The 20,488-nt window shown below is 43.9% G+C and overlaps 1 protein-coding gene and 1 pseudogene across 6 annotated transcripts in view; both read right to left on the bottom strand.

Annotated features, from left to right (window-relative positions):
- The window catches only part of RNF152 (ring finger protein 152), a 76,890-nt gene that overhangs the window by 10,724 nt on the left and 45,678 nt on the right, over window positions 1–20,488 (bottom strand). The gene's annotated exons all lie outside the window — the stretch shown is intronic.
- LOC112835170 (protein YIPF5 pseudogene) lies at window positions 3,906–5,582 on the bottom strand (annotated as a pseudogene).

The following is a 20,488-nucleotide window of genomic DNA, read 5'->3' as shown; positions in this document are numbered from 1 at the left end:
AAATCCTTAAAAAAAAAAAAGTATGAGAATGATTCATTAGGGTAGTCATATTCGGGATAGAATGGAAAGAACTGCTGGGAAGCTATTATGATATTAGACAAGAGGTAACGAATCGTTGAAGGAAAGACTGGCAATCAGGATGAAGAGATAAAAGGTGCCAGGCGGTTCTAGGGAAGCCGAGTGGGATTCCCTAGATCTCCCCTAGTGGGGAGAAGGCACAGAAAGTCTGGAGAGGACAGTGACATCATTAAGAGAAATAGGGATCCCGAGAGAACGACAGTGAGTTCTGCTTGGGCCATATTCCAGTTGAGGTGCTGGGAAGATATACGAAATAAGTTATGCAGGAAGATAGAAAAGAGTCGGACAAAAGCTGAAAGTGTGGGGCTGATATTGTAGAGAAGAGTCAGGTGTGGACCCGGAGACCTAGGTGACAGCCACAGAGAAGAGCTATCAGCCAGAGACAATGGAACAGAACAGAGAGACACCCTCGGGGAGCACACAGCTCCGTCTGATGGAAAGGAAGCACGGAGACAGAAGCAGAAGGAAAGCTATCAACATCTCCCAGCATGCATCCCTGGCAAAAAAAAAAAAAGGCCTGAACAGGATAAGCGTATGGAGAGGGAACCTTGGGTTTTGGTGGCCAGGAGATCCTTAGTATTTTTAAGAGTGTTTTCAGTGAGCATCAGGGAGGTGACACAGCAGGCAGGGATGCTAGAATGGGAGCACCGGAGCCCCTTTTGAGGTAGTGCAAGACGAAGGGGCAGGACAGTAGCTGAGAGGGCAAGGAATCAAACACTTTGTTTTGAGAACAGAGAAATTTGAGCAAAGAGAAGCAGGGGAGGCAGGAGTGCTCCAAGCTGCGGGGTCTGCTCTTTGCTGTCCAACGCCGTGACCGCCAGCGACAGGTGCAGGCGAAGGGAGCGTGTGGAGCTTAAGAGAGGGGGAAAGCCGACAGACTTCGCCAGTGGGCCAGCAGTTAGGGTAGAACCTTCTAATTTCAGACCCCAGGTACGGAATGTATTCTTTCTTAAAATCCAAAAGCTAAACACAGGGTTTGCTGGTGAATCTTGGCAAATGCTCCTCTCTATCCTTAGCGTTAAAGCCCAGGGACAGAGATAAGGCCACAGTGACAGACCACAGGGAGATGTGAATGTGTGTGGATGGGAAGGATTCACTGCTTGGAGCTATGGAGGCAGAAATGACAGAACTGGGGAGGGGTAAGAGAAAAAGCACAGATTCTTGCAGTTTTATGAATTTGGAGACAGCTTTCCTTAACAATGGTGCTCAGGACTACCACCCTCAAGGAGTGGAGCTGGGACAAAAAATATTTCTTGACACCAGTACGGAAACAGTGACCACCAATTTATTAACCTTCCTTCCTGCCATATTCTTTACCTTACTTCCATATAAAAATGCGGGAAGCAGCTTAGCAGAGGAGGAAGAACAGAGGCTTTGGCCTCAGTGAACTTCGGGTCCAATCCTTGCTCTGTCACCACCAGCTGTGACACTAGAGCGAGTCATTGAACCTCTGGAAGCCTGCGTCTTCACCAGCTAATGAGGAAAAATGGAGCTGTAGCGGAAGTCAAGTGAAGGGCTCAAGGAGCACTGGTGTCATCTCCCTCCCTCCCTCCCGACTCCAGACTCCTTCCGGTGCTGTGTGCCATCTGCCCAGGGAGCTCTCCCTGGCTCTCAAAGAACTGCCATTTTGAACAGCTTGGGAGGAAAAATGCAAGTATTCTCCTTGGCCCTGCCCCAAGACCTGCCACACCACCATTTTTCAACAAAACCAACATGCAATTTTATTCATGAATTTATGTTCCAAGTAATGTTCACTTAATTGGCATTGAGCTCCCTTAAAACTAGATTATACTACTCAATTTCCAACTCTATCCAAGTGAGCCTAGGTCCTAGGATAGAGGCTGAACACCAAAGCAGAATGGGGAAACAGTTCCTATCTTCCACGCTTAGCCACTCAAGCCATTTTGGCAGCAGCATCTCTGATTTATCCGTGGACGTGTTTGGTATGAAGCCAGCCTATACTGTATTCCAGCTTATTTTCTGCAGCATAATTAGTAATGATGATGATTAGTTAGGTAAAGAGAAGAAAATTTATGAGCCTATGGACCGAAGCTAATGATGAATCATCCCTTTTCCTTTTCTTCGGAACCTGGAAAGATGTGAGTCAATCACAGAAGAAAGGGAATGCAAACAAAGCACATGTAAAAGCTGGAAAATAAACTCGAGTGCCTGGTCAAATGCATCATACACAAGGCACACACTGGCGAGAGCCTCAGGAACCAGAGTTTGATGTTATTTCCTTACTGAAGCAAGATATGGCAATGTTATTTCCTTACTGAAGCAAGATATGGCAATCATTACATTTAAGAGGAAAGGGCACCTCACTGGAATGTATACAAACATGTGTATACTGAAATATATTGGAACAATTTATTTTGAAAGAATCTGAAAAACCAGATCACAAGAAGAGGAATAGTCCCTGAAGGACAGTCTCAAAATAATTATGGTTTATAATAAGATAGAACTTACTTTCAAATATCTTCATAAAACAGTACTTAGTTTCATAAATGATGTCAGTAGTACAATATACAGATAAAAGGCCTTGAATAATCACTGAACGCAGTCCTAATGCATGCCTTGGTTTAAAATGCCTTTTAAAAAAACGATTTGTTTATTTATTTGAGAGACAGCAAGCACGTGGGGGCAGCGGGGGGGGGGGGGGGGGGAGAGAGAAGGACAGAAGCAGACTCCCCACTGAGCGTGGAGCCCGATGCAGGGCTGGACCTCAGGGCTGGACCTCATGACGCTGAGATCACAACCTGAGCCGAAATTAGGTGTGGGGCACTCAACCGACTGCGCCACCCAGGCACCCCTAAAGTGCTTTCCTTGGTTTCGGCTCAGGTTGTGATCTCAGGGTCGTGAGATGGAGCCCCGCACTGGGCTCCCTGCTCCTCTGAGTCGGCTCGAGATTTTCTCCTGCTCCTTCTCCTTTGGCCCCTTGCTCACGCGTGCCCTCTCTCTCTCACTCTCTCTCATATAAATAAATAAAATCTTTTTTAAAAAATGGACTGAGATTTGTGTAACTAGAGGAAGCATGATTTGGGGGGGGAAATGCCAAGAACTAAAGGGTTGTGTATGTTGCTACTGTTTGGGGGCAATGGATATTCGATGCTTTACCATATTGATACATGTTCACAAAATAAAACTTCCTCCTTTTTTAAAACTATATAATTTTTTAATAAAGATTATTTATTTATTCGACAGAGAGAGACACAGCGAGAGAGGGAACACAAGCAGGGGGAGTGTGAGCGGGAGAGGGAGAAGCAGGCTTCCCGCGGAGCACGGAGCCCGATGCGGGGCTCGATCCCAGGACCCTGGGACCATGACCTGAGCCGAGGGCAGACACTTAACGACTGAGCCACCCAGACGGCCCTAAACTAGATAATCCTAAGCACCTTTCTAAAAGGTGTGGGCATCATAAAGTGCTACTATGAACTTAGTGGGTGGTAAAGTAGCACAGGTCTCCAATACTGAGTTTGTAAGTCCCAGTTACTTTTAGAAGTCCAGGCACATGAGGATAAAAAAGCTGATGAAATAAATAATCCAGATAGTTTTACTCTGCTTAGACTCTTAAGACCCTTCATACATTCTGATTTAGATTTGTGGCCATGACATTCATTGGGAGGCCTCTCCTCAGAACTGTGGCATGGACTAATAGTGATTACATCTGGCTGACCTTGAACTGTTCCACCTGATGGTCTCCAACAGGACCTTCAATTCAATGGTCATGTTGAGAAAAATCTCAAAGTCAGAGATTAAGCTAGACACTGTACTGCTTTTCTTCCTCTATTGAAATAGCATGTCTTTCTTTTTTTTTTTTTTAGCAGTTAAAATTGGGAAAATTTTAATTACTAAGCATCAAATGCATTTTACATTGATAACTGCAGTACTGAAATTGTGACATGTTAAATATTTTTCTCAAAAAAAGGTTAGTGATTTTCTTTTTCCTAGGAAATATGCAGATCCAACTATGAACATTAATGTGGCCAGTCTGGGTCACTATGGTTTAGTTAATGCTAATCTTAACAGGTGTTCACATTTCCTGTCTACAATAAAGCAGACTATGAACTTCTTGTCTCGTTGAATTTTAGCAAAAACTCCATGAGATAATTTAAAGGAATGTCAAATTTTGGAAGTGCAAACTCGTAAATTCTACTTTGGGATCACTTTTTGCTTCATGTGCATCTAACTCGAGAATATAGGCAATTTTTCTTTCCTAATCCCTTGGAAAAATATTTCTGCAACAAGTCTCCTGTCTTCTTAACTAAGACTGGGCTGTTTCTAAGAAAGATTATTAGCTCTGTGGTTAGTTTCCCACAGTTGATAAAAATCTATTAAAAACATCTTAATGTAATTTGCAAGGAAAAAATTTGTTTTTCAAAGGCTGCAGGAAGAGGAGAGAAATAGCACTTCTTATTCTTATTTGTATAAGCACAAACACTTAAAGCTAGTCATACTGCAGACAAATCAAACATAGTATTCAAAAGTTCTATAAAAATGAACAAAAAATACATGTTTACTTCCATTGCTCCAACAGTCAAATGTTAGGTCTGCATGAGAGTTGCACTGTAGCAGTTCGCTGGTCCAATTTAAGAGTTCAAAGTCCTTTTTGGCCCAATGATGTCCACATGCCAGAAAAATTCAGTTCAAAAAATGGAAATTAGGGCAAAGACTCCATAAAACAAAGCACAAGAATATGCTACTAGAAGTTGCTGTCCTTCCATGGCTAATGCAGAAATGAAAATTTTGGACGCAGAAAAACTACACCATCCAATAATTCCAGCAGTGAGAATGATTCCTACCATTCCTTGCAAAGAAAATATCACTGCAAAGCTGGAAAGTAGGATCATGGGAAGAAGACAATATCCAAGGACACTTGCCACACACCCAAATGAAACACCTGTCATACTCATTAAGTTTAGTAAACAAAACATTCCTAGACATCCAATTGCACTGATCCCATATACATAGCCAAACTGGATTTTGCCAGCCAGTAACAATGTGGCTCCAAAAGCAAGGCAAAATACCACTGGTCCTGCCAAATCAGTTTCATTCACGATGCTGCCGTCTGCTACTTTTAATGGATGTAACACTGTTAATGTTTTTTGCCAGATGTGGTCAAAATTGATACCTAATTCTTCTAATAAAGGTGGCTCATCCTCAAAGTTGTTTCCATGGAATGGCTGAGGTGTCGTTGGAGTGTACGCCTGAGCTGGCTGAAAAATCTGCCCGGTGTATGGCTGTTGTGGCTGCATCATGTCTGGAGGGACAAATCGGCCTTGCTGCGAGTAGTCATAGCCAGGATACTGTTTGCTATAGGGTCCTCCACTTCCTCCACAGTCATAGGACTGCTGTGACTGGTCATCGATGCTGTAACTTGTCTGGTAGAAATCCGTGTTTAAGTTATCAAACCCTGCCATTGCAAATTATCAAACGCGGAAGCGGCGTCAGCAGCTCCAGCAACCCCCAAAACCCCCCAACAACGCTTAAGACCCTGAACTCACTCCGTTGCTACGTCGAAATAGCATGTCTTTCTGACACAGGTCATTTACTTCATTCTTCAAGAAAAAGTAAATATTTGAAATGGGATCAAATGAAATAATTACAATTCCATTTAATGTGGTATTTCAGTTGGCAAGACCACTTGGTTACATTGGACCTTAGTAAACAGTCTGATTAGTGGCAACAGTGGGAATGGCCTGGCAGTGACCGATGTGTCGCTGACTTCCTTCCGGTCCTCTGGTAGCAGAAAGCAATCCTTTCAGGACACAATTGCCTGATACATGTAGAGTCCAACTGGTGTTAACTACTCTCTCTGATTTAATGGAGAAGGAGTGAATTCGAGGACTCTGACAAATGTTAAATGAGAATTCCATCGGCCCCAAATCTAATATTTGCATTGTTTCCTCCCATGAGCATCTGTGGTTTGCGGTATTTAATGATGTCAAGAATCTAGAAAGTGATTGGTCTTGGATGACCACAGGGATGCAGCAGGGCATGGTGACCCAGTATGGAGGCAGAGTGGCCTTGGTAGCAGGGGCAGGCAGAGGCAGGCCGGGTGGGACAGAGAGATCGTGGCTAAACAGGCAGAGGGCAGCAGACCAGCCAAAATGCCATGGTCAGCCCCCAGGGACCTGCCACACGACCCGCAGTCCTGACAGACCGGGCTCAGGACAGTCGCCAATTCTGTTCTCTGAAAATGCAACTAACCGAGCAGCTGAAGCTGAACCAGTCTCTGGAGATGTTATTTACTCAGGGGCATTTCATTTACTCAGAAGCATTTAAGTCAAGTTGGGAAAAAGATAAATGAATGTGATCCATCCACAGTTTGGCAATGCATATTTAAAATCCAAGTATATTGGAATCAAGACATTTTTAGGAATTAAAACCAAATTTCACAATGGCCATGAGTGACAATAACCACTGGTTTTTGTGGGTTTGCTTCTTCTAATAGCTATCAAACAATCATTGCTCTTAGGGGTCAGGAGATGAGGATTTTAGCTCTAATTCTGCCCTAATCAGATGGGTCCTTAAGCGAGTCACCCCTCCGCGAGCTGCAGGGTTCTCACCTAGGAGGACACTGGACTAGATGATCCTCTAAAGCACCTTCTAGCAAACAAGAGTTCTACTATGTGAACACAGTGCTGGGTTTCTGACAGCACGACAGAGCTGTCAGGCAATTTGTTCCGTGCTTATGATACCTGACAGATAATTTGTAAATATCGTGTTACAAGAATGTACATCTACGTGAGAGAGTGGGCAGCTAAATAAATGGGAGGCAACTTACATTAGAAATTTCTTCCTTTGAGCACTGGGTATTATACCCAAACAATGAATCATGGAACACTACATCAAAAACTAATGATGTAATGTATGGTGATTAACATAACATAATACAATAAAATTTTAAAACAAGAACATCGTTATTGGTAAAAACTTAAGCATTAAAATCAGGGAAGTAAAAATGTTGTTCTCACTGCTAGGATTCATTCTTAATGTGGAAACCATAGTGAAGACAGACAAGTAGAAGAAATAAACAGCATGCCAACTGTAAGGAAACAAAAATAGCTATTTATGGACTATACAATTGTATATCAATAAAAATATCAGGGTAAGTGATCAACATAATAAAAAATAACAATACTAGCAGAAATTTGTACAGTACTGGACATGTACAGGATGTGTTCTAAATCTGTAGACATATTAAAAGACATTCTTTATAACAAAAAAAAAAAAAGAAATTTCTTCCTTTGTGCCTCTGGTTCAACGAAATGAGTCTAAGCAGAGCTAATGCGCTAACAGAAATAGCCACAACTTTGATTTGTAGCAACAATCCAAAGAATAACTATCTTATGTCTAATCAATAACCTTCTTAGACCAAGGAAGATATCGCTATTACCCAAACTTGTTACCAGGGTAAGGTGGTCCCAACTTTCCCTTGAAGAGCCGCCTGCACAGCTGTCTACCTCATACAGAGGTTAACCCTGGCATAAATCAGACGCTCTGCTTCACCTTCACTTGTTCTGATCACCCAGTAATGGTAAAGAAAAAGTTGCAGATGCTCATAAAAGCAGGGAAGAGATATAAAGGACAGTCAGGGGATCCCTAGGCTCCCTGGAGAGAAGGGATAATAAAAGATGCCATCAGACAGACAGACAGACAGGTAGAACAAAGGGAAAACGATCCATTACTCCAACTCCTAGAATTCTGAGTACAGCTGAAGGAACTGACAAGTCAGGCATATAAGTAAAGCCAAAGAAATGAAAAACGAACAAAAGTCCTAAGCCTTCCCAATGGCTGGACATCTACTAAGGCAAAACACTTGGTAGGTAAACAAATATTTACTGGGAATCCATCATGTGCCAAGCATTATCCAAGACACCGAGACACTACGGCAAACTAGTGCTTTTGCCCTCAAGGAGCCTAGACGTGCCCTTGAGGGAGGAGCTATGGAAAGAGTACCACAGGAGGGGATGGGCGCACAGAGCACTGAAAGGAGCTGCTTCTTCAAGTGATCATATGTGTTCTTCAGTTGATCATGCACAGGGCTTAGACAGAACTACCAAGCAAAGAACTATCACTGTCTGTTAGAACCAGAGAGGATGCTGGAACAGAAGGGGCTACCAGCCAGCCCACTGTTCTTTCTACTCCAACGACACCGGAGAACAAGAAAAGTCAGAGGGAAGGACACCAACATATGATTAAGCATCACATCGGACCCATGTGATCACCCCAGACAGCAAGGTGGGCTCTGAGCCTATAAGCCTCAAGAGAAACAGGAGTTTGAGGTGGTATCTCAAGGCCATCTAAAGACGGCCCAGTGCCAGGGAAGCACATTAGGTCATCACTGGGGAGAAGGGTCTGAGGGCTTGGAGTTGTGCATTAATGACCGTGAGGCTCTAAGTAAGCAAGCTCCCTGGAGAGCAGAGGCCCCTCTCTGCCGTCCCCATTGCCCTGCTCTTCATGTGCGGGGTAAAGGGGAGCTCTGAAGGCCGCAGACTTCCTACATATATATTTGCATTTCTATAATATGTGCATTCCCCACTTTGTTTTTTCTTGCCCAACCACAAACAGAAAACTTCAGGCAATCTGTTGTTTAATTTTTTCCCATTATCTTTTATCTTTTATCTATATCAGAGACCCTCAACCTTCTGTAAAGAGGCAGATAAGTATTTTAGGCTTTTAGGCTTTGCGGGTCATACAGGCTTGTTCACAAATACTCAACTCTGCAATCAAAGTGTGAAAGGAGTCATAGACAGCAAAAACAGGCCTAGGCTGGAGCTGGCCACCAGGCTATCATTTGCTGACCCCAGATCGCCACCATTTCTCCTCAGCCCTGCCCTTAATCCCCTAAATTCAGTGTATTACTCTGGAGACACCCATCCCCACATCAGCTTCTTGCTCTCACATTAGTTATCTCAGCTGGTATCTTTCTGTCATGCCCCAGAAGGCAAAATATTTTCATAATTTAGGGAAGATAAGAGAATATCAGCTGTATAGATGCAACACCTTTCTAAATCACTGTTTTCAGACAACAGGAAGAGAGGTGAGCAAAGAACATTGACAGTGACCATCATTCATCATTCACCATCATTGATGGTCCTCAATGACCATCACCCACCAACAGCAAGTACTACGACCATTTGTGAGAACACAAGAGTTAGGGTTCCAAACTTCTTTCCCACTTAGAAATATGGATCTACCACTTTGACAAAATGGGCAATAACTCTAGAGTTTTATCATGACCACTCCAGATTAAAGACAACCCCTAATTTGATGGAACTTCACAGAGACACAATGGTAATGCTGCCTGACTGCCTGAACTCTGGATACAATCCTGTGTTCATCTCCACAGTTATGGTAAGTCAGGAAGTAGCTGAACCAATTTAGATATGGCCAGGTTAATTTCAGCTTTATGCTGCTATCTCATGGTGCTTCACCTCTATCAAGAAGGGACATTGGGTACATTTCCCAAACACATGGAGATGTCCTTCAAAGTGCCACAGAACATGTATGATGATGAGAACTCCATTAATGAGACACCCTAAGGCTAGAAGGAGGTGCAGAACAGGAAAGTCTTAGCTCAATTTTATCTTATTTTTTTTAAGATTTATTTATTTTAGAAAGAGAGCGCATGGCAGGGAGGAGGTGGGCTGAGGGAGAGAGAGAGAGAGAATCTCAAGCAGACTCTGCACTGAGTGCAGAGCCTGACACGGAACTCAATCTCACGACCCTGAGATCATGACCTGAGCCACAACCAAGAGTCAGACACTTAACCAACTGAGCCACCCAGGCGCCTCTTGGCTCAATTAAAAAAAAAAAAAATCTAAATATTAAGACTCACCTACTTTTACACATTTAAAAAAATATATATTTAAGATTTCTTCAGATAACCTGGAAAACATTCTAAATTAAACATTTGAAAAGAACAGCACATTAAAAACCTGGTGGGTTTTATGGATATCTCTTTAAATAAATCTATTCGGAAGCCATTTTAAGATTATTTTCTTTGAGCAGAGAGTGTTTATTGCTGTAGTCTCCCTACCTAGCATCAATTTCGATGATTCATGGCATAAGTTAAGTCTCAAACTGAAGTTGCAAAGGATCCCTAACGGCACGGGTATTAAACCAAACCCAAGAAGGGTCATGGGGGGGGGGGGGGGGGGGGTGAGGGGGTAGGGAGTCAGCTGTCAGTCTGTTTGTTACACTCTGCTTTTTCTGACATCCAGCTGTAGTAACTCAACAACACCTGACTTTCCATTTAGGCAGAGTAGGAAGAAAAAAAGCACACCCCCTCCAAACTGGATATCGAACGGTGGTACAACCACATGCCATCAACCATTAATCCATCTTTCCTAACCTCACAAGAAATCCAAAAGACTTCTCCTTTGCTTTCTTATATTTATTTTAAGTCAACTCTGAAGTAATATTTGACAACAATAAAATGCACATACTTTAAACATACAGTTCAGTGAGTTTTGACAAGTATATACAACTGTGTAACCACTCTGCCAATCAAGCTATTACCATCACCCCACAAGGTCCCTTTGTGCTTCATCCAGTCCATCCTCCCTCCCTGCCTCCAGCTCCGATCTAGTTTTGAATTTAGAGTTTATCTGTAGGTACAGGTTTAGGGGAAGTGGCAATATTCTGAGTGTACTTTCAGATGACCCAGGACCATGTTCTGAGGAATAAAGGTGTTGAACCAACTTCACATTCGTATTTCCCAGAGAAAACTACAGAGTAAGAAATAGTACTCTGTATGCATTCATTCAAATACGTACCGAATACAAGGCACTATTCTGGGTTTGGGGGATCCAGAGAGAAAAAGATGGGCCCCTCCCTGCAAAGATAACCACGTGATGTGGTCTGGGCTTCATGTAGGGTATCAGATAGCAATGGAAGAAGCACCTGTGTCCGCCTGGGGAAGCCCGGCAAGATTTTTCAGGAAAAGGTGGCATTTTAACCTCAGGGATGAGGCCACAGCATAAGCAAAGGCACAGAGCCCTACATGAGGCAGTACCAGTGGTTAGGGGCAGGGATCAGAACCCGTGGCCTCAAGCAGTACTCACATATGTCTGTAAAAGGTGGTAATAACAGCACCTACCTCATAGGCTGTGTAGATTAAAATGCGTTATAACACAGGTAAAACTCTCAGAACAGCGCCTGCCACCCAGCTGGCTCTTCCTGGTATTATCACTACCTGATGAGGAAGGAAAGGGAAGGCGTGTGCGGAGCCTGACGGTCGGGGAGGCGGTAGGGTCTGAGCAGCATTAACTAATCAATCAGTTAAGCGCAGCCCTTCCCTCCGGGCTCTGAGCCCAGTGGAAAGGCAAGAACCAGAGGGGGGGGTGAGTAAAGTATAACCTTGGCTTCACCATCCCCAAAGCAAGACAGGAGGAAGGCCCCAAAGCCAAAATGGCGCTTCCTGTTCTTCGCATTCGGGTTCCAGTGAACACAGCAGCTGTCCCTAACGGCTGGGGAAGGTCAGCTCACCAGGTGGCAGTAGGAGCGGGGGGCAAAACATGCCCCCAAGGAGGGCAAACAAGTCAGCGAGAGAGGAAGGGAGGAAAGAAAGAGAATGGGGAAGGAGGGAAGACGGGGGTAGGGGAAGGAAAGAAAGCAAGACACGCAGGGCCCTTCTCTGTCCTCCTCGCAGATCCCCAGCAAGGGGCGCTGAGAAAGGCCCAGCACCCAGGAGCAGGCAGAAGCAGCAGTTTCGATTTTGTGGGAAGCTCAGGAATGGAAGGGCGGGCCCCTCCCCTTCCTACTTCTCAGGGTTTGGATTTTATCCTGTCAATGACAGGGCTGGTGAAGACTTCACTGCGGAGGAACATCACAGTCATAACTGCATGATCTTTTTTTTTTTTCCTTTTTAACCATTTTAAAGTACACAATTCAGTGGCATGAAGTGCACTCATAATGTCAGGTAAGCAACATCATTATGTCCAGAAACTTTTTCATCATCCCAAACAGAAACTCTTGGAGGGCCAAGGGCAGGCTGCCCCAAGACGGGCCACTCTGACATGAAGATAATTTTGAACTGAAAGCAATCCAAACCTAGCAGATTCAGGAAAAGCTCTTTACCTCCCCCCCAACTGTCTGCCTGTACCAGGAAGAGATGTCTTCACAGAGATTCCTCTTTACCTAGAAACTTACCTGCACAACAGGGCAACCTTTGTTTTCCGAGCATCTCCTCCCACCGCACCACTAATGGTCTTTCTCCTCTTCGTGTTCACACCTCTCCTACCCCTCTCCTTAGCTCACATAAGACCCATGGTGCCTCACTGTCTTTGGGATTTCATGTCTGCGTGGATTCCCCATACGTATGAAACTACATTTGATTTTCTCCTGTTCATCTGTCTCTTGTCAATCTGATTCTCAGTCCAGCTAGAAGGGCCTTGAAGGACAGAGGAATTTTCCCCCCCTGACACTCGGGACTCCTGAGTAACAGTAACTCCCCACAGCCCGTGGTAACCTCTATTCTGCTTTTGTTTCTCAAGGAATTTGCCTATTCTAGGTGCCTCATATAAGTGGAATCATATATTTGTCCTTTTGTGTCCAGCCCATTTCACTAGCAGGTTTTCAAGGTTCAACCATGTCAGAATGTCATTCTTTTTTATGGCTGAGTAATATTCCATCGTGCATTATTTGTTAAAGCTCCTGGGGCAGCAGCTTGGGGAATTAATTGGGACTGGTTCGGGGGGAGGGGTGGTGTCACTGCTGGCACATAGGCAGTGGGGATGAAGGGAAGGGGGAAGAGCAAACAAAGAGAACTTGAGGCTGGTTAGAATTTGAGAGGAGAGGGAGTGTCAGGGAGCCCTCTTGTGCAACTATAGACCCCAATAGTTAAAACCAGACATAGACAAGACTGCTTAACTCATGCTCTAACTGAAACCCATGGTGCTTATTTCTTATCACACTATCTTGAGGCATTGACCAAACTGTTTTGCAATGACTGGAACATTCTAACTGCCAGGCCAGAAAAGCCCAGATAGCAAGGTCATGCCTAGAAGGCCACACCGTGCACACCCCCTTTCCGGCCCATGATCATGTGCTGGAACACATACCAACTCCCACCTGTGATCACATGCTCCCTGCCTGCTCTTACACGTAGCCCCGCCCGAACCTCTCCTATAGAGCTCAGTTTCGGGGCGCCTGGGTGGTTAGGTGTCTACCTTCTGCTCAGGTCATGATCTCAGGGTCCTGGGATGGAGTCCCCCATCAGGCTCCCTGCTTGGCAGGGAGTCTGCTTCTCCCTCTCCCTCTTCCCCTCCCCCACTCTTGCACACACACGCGCGCGCGCGCGCGCGGGCACTCTCTCTCTCTCAAATAAATAAAAATCTCTAAAAAAATAAATAAATGAAACTCTAGTGTCCACCTTGCAGGCATAGAGGTCAGTTGTTATGACTTGAGCCTGCCACCTCCCCTGGCTTCCAACACCCAAAATACATTTTTCCCTTTCTCTTTTCCAACTCTCATGTCTTGAGTTATTGGCTTCTCTTGCAACAAGTTTATCCAAGTTTGTTTGGCAACAGTGTTGGCCAACCCAGCCAGAAGCTACACTTTCGATTTGTCCGGCCCTTGGGTTCCCCGGGATGGAGCAGTTGGCCACAGCAAGGCTCAGGCATGCGTTTCCTGAGTTAGTGACTGTGCTAGATCGTTTGGTAGGCACAATGGGGGAGGGAAAGATCCCCAGGTTTCTGGTTCAGACAATTGGATGGAGGGCAGATTTCTGAGGAGGACTGCTTACTAAAATGCAGGACAGGGTCTGAAGGTTACAGAGATGGCCAAAATGCTCTGAATCTTTAAGTTTTCTAACTGCTCAAGTCCTGACTTCTATGTGAAACTTAGATAACCACTGGGAAACTAGCATTACCACAGAATTTTAATTATATGATGTTATATTTCACCCAATCAATTATTAGACAACAAAGAAATGGGTATTTTCATTACTGGGCCCGCTAGAAAAAAAACAGGGGAGGAGAAGAGACTATGAACCACAAATGTTCAAGTTCACAGAGATTAAACCTCAGCAGTGTTCAAATTCTTCTCATCTCTAAAAAGGCACAGTGTAAAATATTTGTAGAAGGTTCTGTGGTGCCAGGCTAGAGCTGTTTATTAGGACATCACACTGTCAAATAATGACTGTCACCAGGCTCGAAGCTATCTTTTGCCACGTAAAATTCCTTTCTCTAAACCCTGGCTGTGGTCACCACCTCAATGCAAGGAAATGCTCAGATTTACCTTTGTTGCTTATTCAGTTTGAGATGCCCCCTCCTCTTCAAACAGACACATCTTTACAGATTAATAAAGCTTGCCAAGTCCAGTAGATGGTATACAGCGGGTGCTCATTTATTAAATAACACCCAGATAAAAGAGCATGTCTCCCTCTTGCTGTCATATTATCTCAATAATAAGAATATTCAACTTCACAAGGAGCCCCAAACTGAAATGTGGGGTTATGGATTATCCAAATGTTTATATCCAAGACCACACACAAAGTATTTAAGCTTCAAGAAGAAAAAAATTAAGCAATTTTGGACATCATGCTCTCCCCCCTACTCTCACCAAGTCCCCTAGAAGCAAAAAAAACACTGTAAATAGTAAGCCTGTTTAATCTTCCAATTAACGTATTGAGTTTCAGCTGTCATTTCCTTTGCCAAAAAATTTCTCATAACTTACCTTTCTCAGAAGAGTCACAAAATATATCTAAAAGCAATAAGTTAATATTTTTTAATATTAACCCAATTCTACTTTGAATTTAAAACACAGAGATGTAGCAACAATAGGAGGGAAACAACAAATACAGATTTAAATGAAAATAGATGTCTCACAAACCGTTCGCTGATGTAGGTCATGGGAATCAGATTATATTGGTTTATTGAGACAGCCAGTCCATTTCAGAAAATAATTCTCTAATGCTCTCAAGTTACCGAGTGACTTAAAATAAAATAAGGTCGAATTTAACCTACATTGAAAGGAGGGAAGAGGCAGGAAAGCCTCAAAGAAATTCCAATCTAAGGTGATTCACAGCGGGGATCCCGCCCCACCCCCACTTCCCCTTGGCAGCCACAATCCAGCTCCACTCCGTCCTTCGCTCTAACTGTGGCAATCCCTCCGTGTTCCCGTCAATGGAGTATCAACGAGACCAGAGAACCACAGACTCACACACAAATGCAGTTTCCTGAGGAAGTGATCCTAGAGCTAACATCACTGAACATGAGGGCCCGTCTGTTAGTCTCATCGGTTTGTTTTTCTTTAGCTGATGGGAAACATTCTAGGGCTCTCAAGGCCAAAGGGACTCTGCATTTTTTTTAATGCCATCTATCCCTGAAACTGGATTATAATAAGCAGATAAAGAGACACAAACATCATGACAACAATTTGAAGAGATTTTTCTTTCTGTCCATCAAACGAGGATGGGGCAATACATCATCCAGGTGACCCTTCCCAATTACGGATACTTTCATAACCTGATTGCCATTTGCATTTAAAAAAAAGTTCATCCACAAGATAAAATATCAAATACACTGGCACTACCAACTCCTTTTATTATGGGTGCAAAACGCTAATGCAAACCTGCTTTATTCCACAAATCAGCAAGTCATCATTCATGCAATCAGCCATCCAGTGAATTATTGAGTACTTACTCTCACCAGGCACTGGAGCAAATGATGTGGCCCTTGGTTACTTATTCAAGTACTTGTCGTGCCCTGGCTTGAACTCCACCTTCCAGCCACTCTGAGTCACTTGCCCTTCTATAAAGGCAACGTGCCTCTCTCAGAGCCTCTAAGCTTCTACACACCTCATTCTCTTGCTTAGCATGCCGTCCCCTTTTTTGGCCTGGAAACATTCAGCCCAGATGTCCACCACCAACTCTTAGCAATCATCTCTTACCCTTCTAGCTGGGTTAGGGGCCACACTTAGGTTCTCATATTCTGTTTACTTGTGTCTCCCCACTGGAAAGGGTTCCTTTAGGGCAGGAACCTACACACCCCCTGTGTTTGACCAACTGAGAGGTTCAATGGACTCCTGTTCACGGGCATCTCCCCCCGCAGCCAGAATGAATACCTGAGGACAGGGATCTGGCTCGTCTTCTATTCTTTCCTTAATGACTGCCACCAACTGAGTGCTCAATAAATGCTTGGAGACTGAATGAAAACTAAGTGAAATCAGGCCATTTTTGAAAAATTAAGGACATATGGTCACCAGTATTGTAGGCAATTCAGAAATGATGAAACATGGTAAGATTTATGCATTAACAGTATGCTTTTATTTACCTCTTCCCAGAATGGTAAGTTAGAGGAAGGAGTTACTGCGTAGGAAAATAAACTCAGACGTTAAACTAGTACTTCTACAAAATAATTTGAGTCCATGCCTCATAATGTCCACTGAAGACTGAATAAATCAGGGCCTGGGAGTGGGGGCCCAATGTAAGTATCTGCAAAAACCTCCTTGGATGATTGTCATGGCAAGTGAGGTTTGAGAGCCACTGATAATTCTTTACTCTAACCAAAAAGGGCTTTAGCATCGACCCCACAACAGGCACTCATTCTGCGGGAGAACACAACCGCAGGAGGGGGTGGTACCCTTATCTAATAAACCCATATGTGATTTACCTGTCGACCCAGTAACTCCACTTCTAAGTATTCACCCTGAAAATACACCTCCATTCATACAAAATAAAACATTCACAAGGTGATTCATTTCACCATTATTTGCAACAGCCGTATGTTGGGGGAAAAAGAAATTTAAATTCCCATTCACAGAAGCTAACTGGTTTCTATCCACTCAGTGGAGTAGTATGGAATGTGGTCATACAAAAGAATGAGGAAGATGCTGTGAATTGCTCTGTAATGACAGCCTGGTTATACTAAGTGGGGAAAAGGCAAATGGAAGAAAGAAGGGGAGTAGGAACATATATTCGCTTTTTTTTATGAAAATGAACAGAGAATAAACCAATTAATGTCACAATGGTCACAAATAAGGGGGTGGGTGGGAACGAAGACGAAGGGCATGGGGCAGGTGAGGTCTCTCTCAGTATATCTTTTGTACAGCTGTGACTTTTGAGTCATGTATACATTTTACATATTTTAAAAACTAATTAAATCAGAAAGCGTGAACAAAATCAAACCCTAAAATTAAATACATAAACAGAAACAACTGAACTGAGCTCAGATGGACAACATAACCATCATAATCAGAGGGGAAAAAAGTGCAGAAAGAGAAAAAGAATGAGAGGAAGGGAGAGGGAGTTATTTTTTAATGACAAATCCCAGCTAATATATGAAAAATGACAGACTAATTTTTTTAAATCACCATTTTGCCATCTCCAGTGTAGTGACTGATTTAGGCGAAGATCATCCATAAATGCCAAAATCACTGGGTGAAAGGTTGTTGGAAGGCAGCATAGCATATTTACTCGCCTCAAAGATCAGCTCACAGATTGCTTATTAAATGCTGAAGACAAAAGTCATCTCTACGATGGAGAGATGTGGCAGGCATCACCTTAACCAAAGATCTAATGGCACAGGCTGATGTCACGTGCCTCCTGCAATGGCGCATGGAAGAACACAATTTTGCCTGTGAGGTACCCTGCCAAGGGCTTCATCTTGAATTTAATCACAAGGAACAAGACGTGGAGAACTTTTATGAGCTCCTCAAAGCTGGCAATGTCGTGGAAAGGAAATCAAAAGCAAGGAGACCGTTCTAGATTACAGGAGACTAAGAAGATGGCGTGAACCATGTTGGGAATCCACGACCGGGGGTATGTGTGGGGAGAGGATCTCTACAGTGATAAAGGACATTTTTAAATACGGACTGTATATTAGATGCTATTATTGAATTAATGGTGAATTTTCTTGGACGTGATGATGTGATTCCGAAAGAGAATGTCCTTGTTCTCAGGAGATACAGGCAGGAAGCATCCTGGGAGTGAAGTGTCATGATGTCTCCAAACGTGGTGAAGTGTAAAATTCATCTCCATTCCACCTGTTTAGTTATTCCTTCTATTTCTAAGATTATAGGTGAGAGAAAGCTAAATGCAGCCAAAGCAAGCCTCTTACACTTCTTGAAAAGCTGCCAATCACCCCTCAAAAATGTGTGAGGATCTACGAAAATAAAACTTCCTGACTGTTACGGGCTGAACCGTGCTCCCCCCCAACCCCATAATTCATACATTGAGGTCCTAACCCCAGGCCCTCAGAATGTGACTGTACATAGAGACAGGGCCTCTAAAGAGGTGATTAAGTTTAAATGAGGTCACTAGGGTGGCCTTAATTCAATATAACTATGTCTTGATTAGGAGGGGAAATTAGGGCACAGATGGGTATTCCGAAGACCACATGAAGACACAGGGAGAAGGTGGCCATCTACAAGCCAAGGAGACAGGCCTCAGAAGAAACCAACCTGCTGACACCGAGATCTGAGACTTCTACCCCCAGAACAGTGAGAAAATAAACTCTGGTTGCTTAGGCCACCCAGTCCGGATACTCTGTTAGAGCACCCCAGGCAAACAAATTACCCTACTTTGTGCTTTTCTTTCTCTTTCTTTTTCTTTCCTTTCTTTCTTTCCTTCCTTTCCTTCCTTTCTTTCCTTCCTTCCTTCCTTCCTTCCTTCCTTCCTTCCTTCCTTCCTTCCTTCCTCCCTTCCTCCCTTCTTTCCTTCCTTTCTTTTTAAAGATTTTGTTTTTAAGTAATCTCTACCCCCAGTGTGGACTCGAACCCACAACCCCAAGATGAAGAGTTGCACACTCCACCAACTGAGCCAGCCAGGCGCCCCTTGCGCTTTTCTTGATTCATTTTCTATTTTGCCAGGCCAAGTGCCTAGCAGAATTCCTGGCCCAGAGCACCCAAATGCACTCTTTCCTTCAGCCTTCGCAAGAATGGCACACAAGGTCCTTCGATCCCATCCCCCTTAATCACACAGGCTCCATCTCCCACTACCACATCCTCCCCTAGGCTCCAGGACACCCTCCAACTCCTAGTTCCTTGGCCCTGGGCCTTTCTTTGAAGAAACACACACACTGTCCTCCTGACTTGAAGGCTTCCCTCCACAACCCTTACCAAATTGGAGGCTCCCTCCTCCCCAATTCTTCAGCTCTTTATCAGCCCCTATGAAACCTCACCCCATGCCTCATTGTAACTACTTGTTCACTCACAATTCCCACCCACCCCCCAGATTTGGTTGCTGTAGAGCAGGAAATATGTGTTCTTTATCTTTGTGAACCACAGCATTTAAGCACAGGCTAGACATTCGTATCTTTAGTGAATTAAATTAATACGAAACATGAACCATCCTATACGTTCAATTTTGGACTCCTAACTTTTCATTCACTTGGCATGTTCAAGGGACCAGAGAAGCAATCACAAAAAGGACTCCAAAGTCCAGCCCTATAACCAAAGGCGGAGTAATACTTAAGTCCTCACATTTCAGCCTGTACTTGAAGCCAGCCTGATTTTCATGAGTATTAGCAGAAATGAATCTCAGAGAACCAAGATCAAATGAAATATACCTCAGTGTGAGCTTAAACCAACCTCTCTTTCTAGAATAAACTGTTGTGATCCTTCTTTAGTCCCTGGCAAACCACCTCTCCTGCCACCCCTCCCACCCAACTTGGCCCCAACGTATCTACAAATAGCCACAGAGCACCCTCAGATAGCACTAACATTCATGGCCGGAAAGAGGTGGAAGAGCCACTGTTTACTAGGATGGCACCGGAGGGTCCAGCAAAGGACAGCACATAGACTGATGCACTTCTGCCGTCCAGAGCCCCTCCCAAGGTCCTTGCTTTCCCTCCCCATCCAGATCAAAGGCTTACCTATCCTTTTCTGATGACTCCCCTTCCTGCCTCCCACCTACTCCCTCCTGGGGGACTTCTGCCCATTGTAGGTTGATGCTCCTTTATCCTAAACTGCCTATATTTGCTTTGTCCTTCTTGTCCTTCCTGGTACCTGCTTCTCTGCCCGCACCAACACAGGCTGCCGGTTTACTCGCAACCCTCCCCGCCCACCAGCAGTCTCAGCTGACCTTTGCCATCATCTTCCACAACTTCGCTAAACATTACTCATAGGGCCCCACCTTATTGCAAAAAAACAAACAGCTTCCCCTTCCCTAAAACATTTGATAGTAAATTGCAGACCAGAGGTCCCATTACTGTTGTACCCTCAAGGTATTTCCTACATAACTGCAGTACAACCATTAAAATCAGAAAATTCCACCAAATGTCCTAATGATGCAAAGGGATAGAATCCAGGGTCACATGTTGTATTTACATGTCCTGATTCTCTATTCTTCTTCAATCTGGAACAGTTCCTCAGGCTTCTCTTGACTTTATTATAATCTTGACAGTTTGAAGATTATCAGGGGTTACTTTGTAGAATACCCCTCAGTCTGAGTTTGTCTGTT

Source organism: Callorhinus ursinus, unplaced genomic scaffold, assembly GCF_003265705.2.
Source record: "Callorhinus ursinus isolate GAN/ISIS: 27379988/994484 unplaced genomic scaffold, GSC_fseal_2.0 scaffold11, whole genome shotgun sequence".
NCBI classification, from domain to species: Eukaryota; Metazoa; Chordata; class Mammalia; order Carnivora; family Otariidae; genus Callorhinus; species Callorhinus ursinus.
The sequence above is the reverse complement of the archived record's forward strand: the minus strand, read 5'-3'. Positions and strand labels throughout refer to the sequence as shown.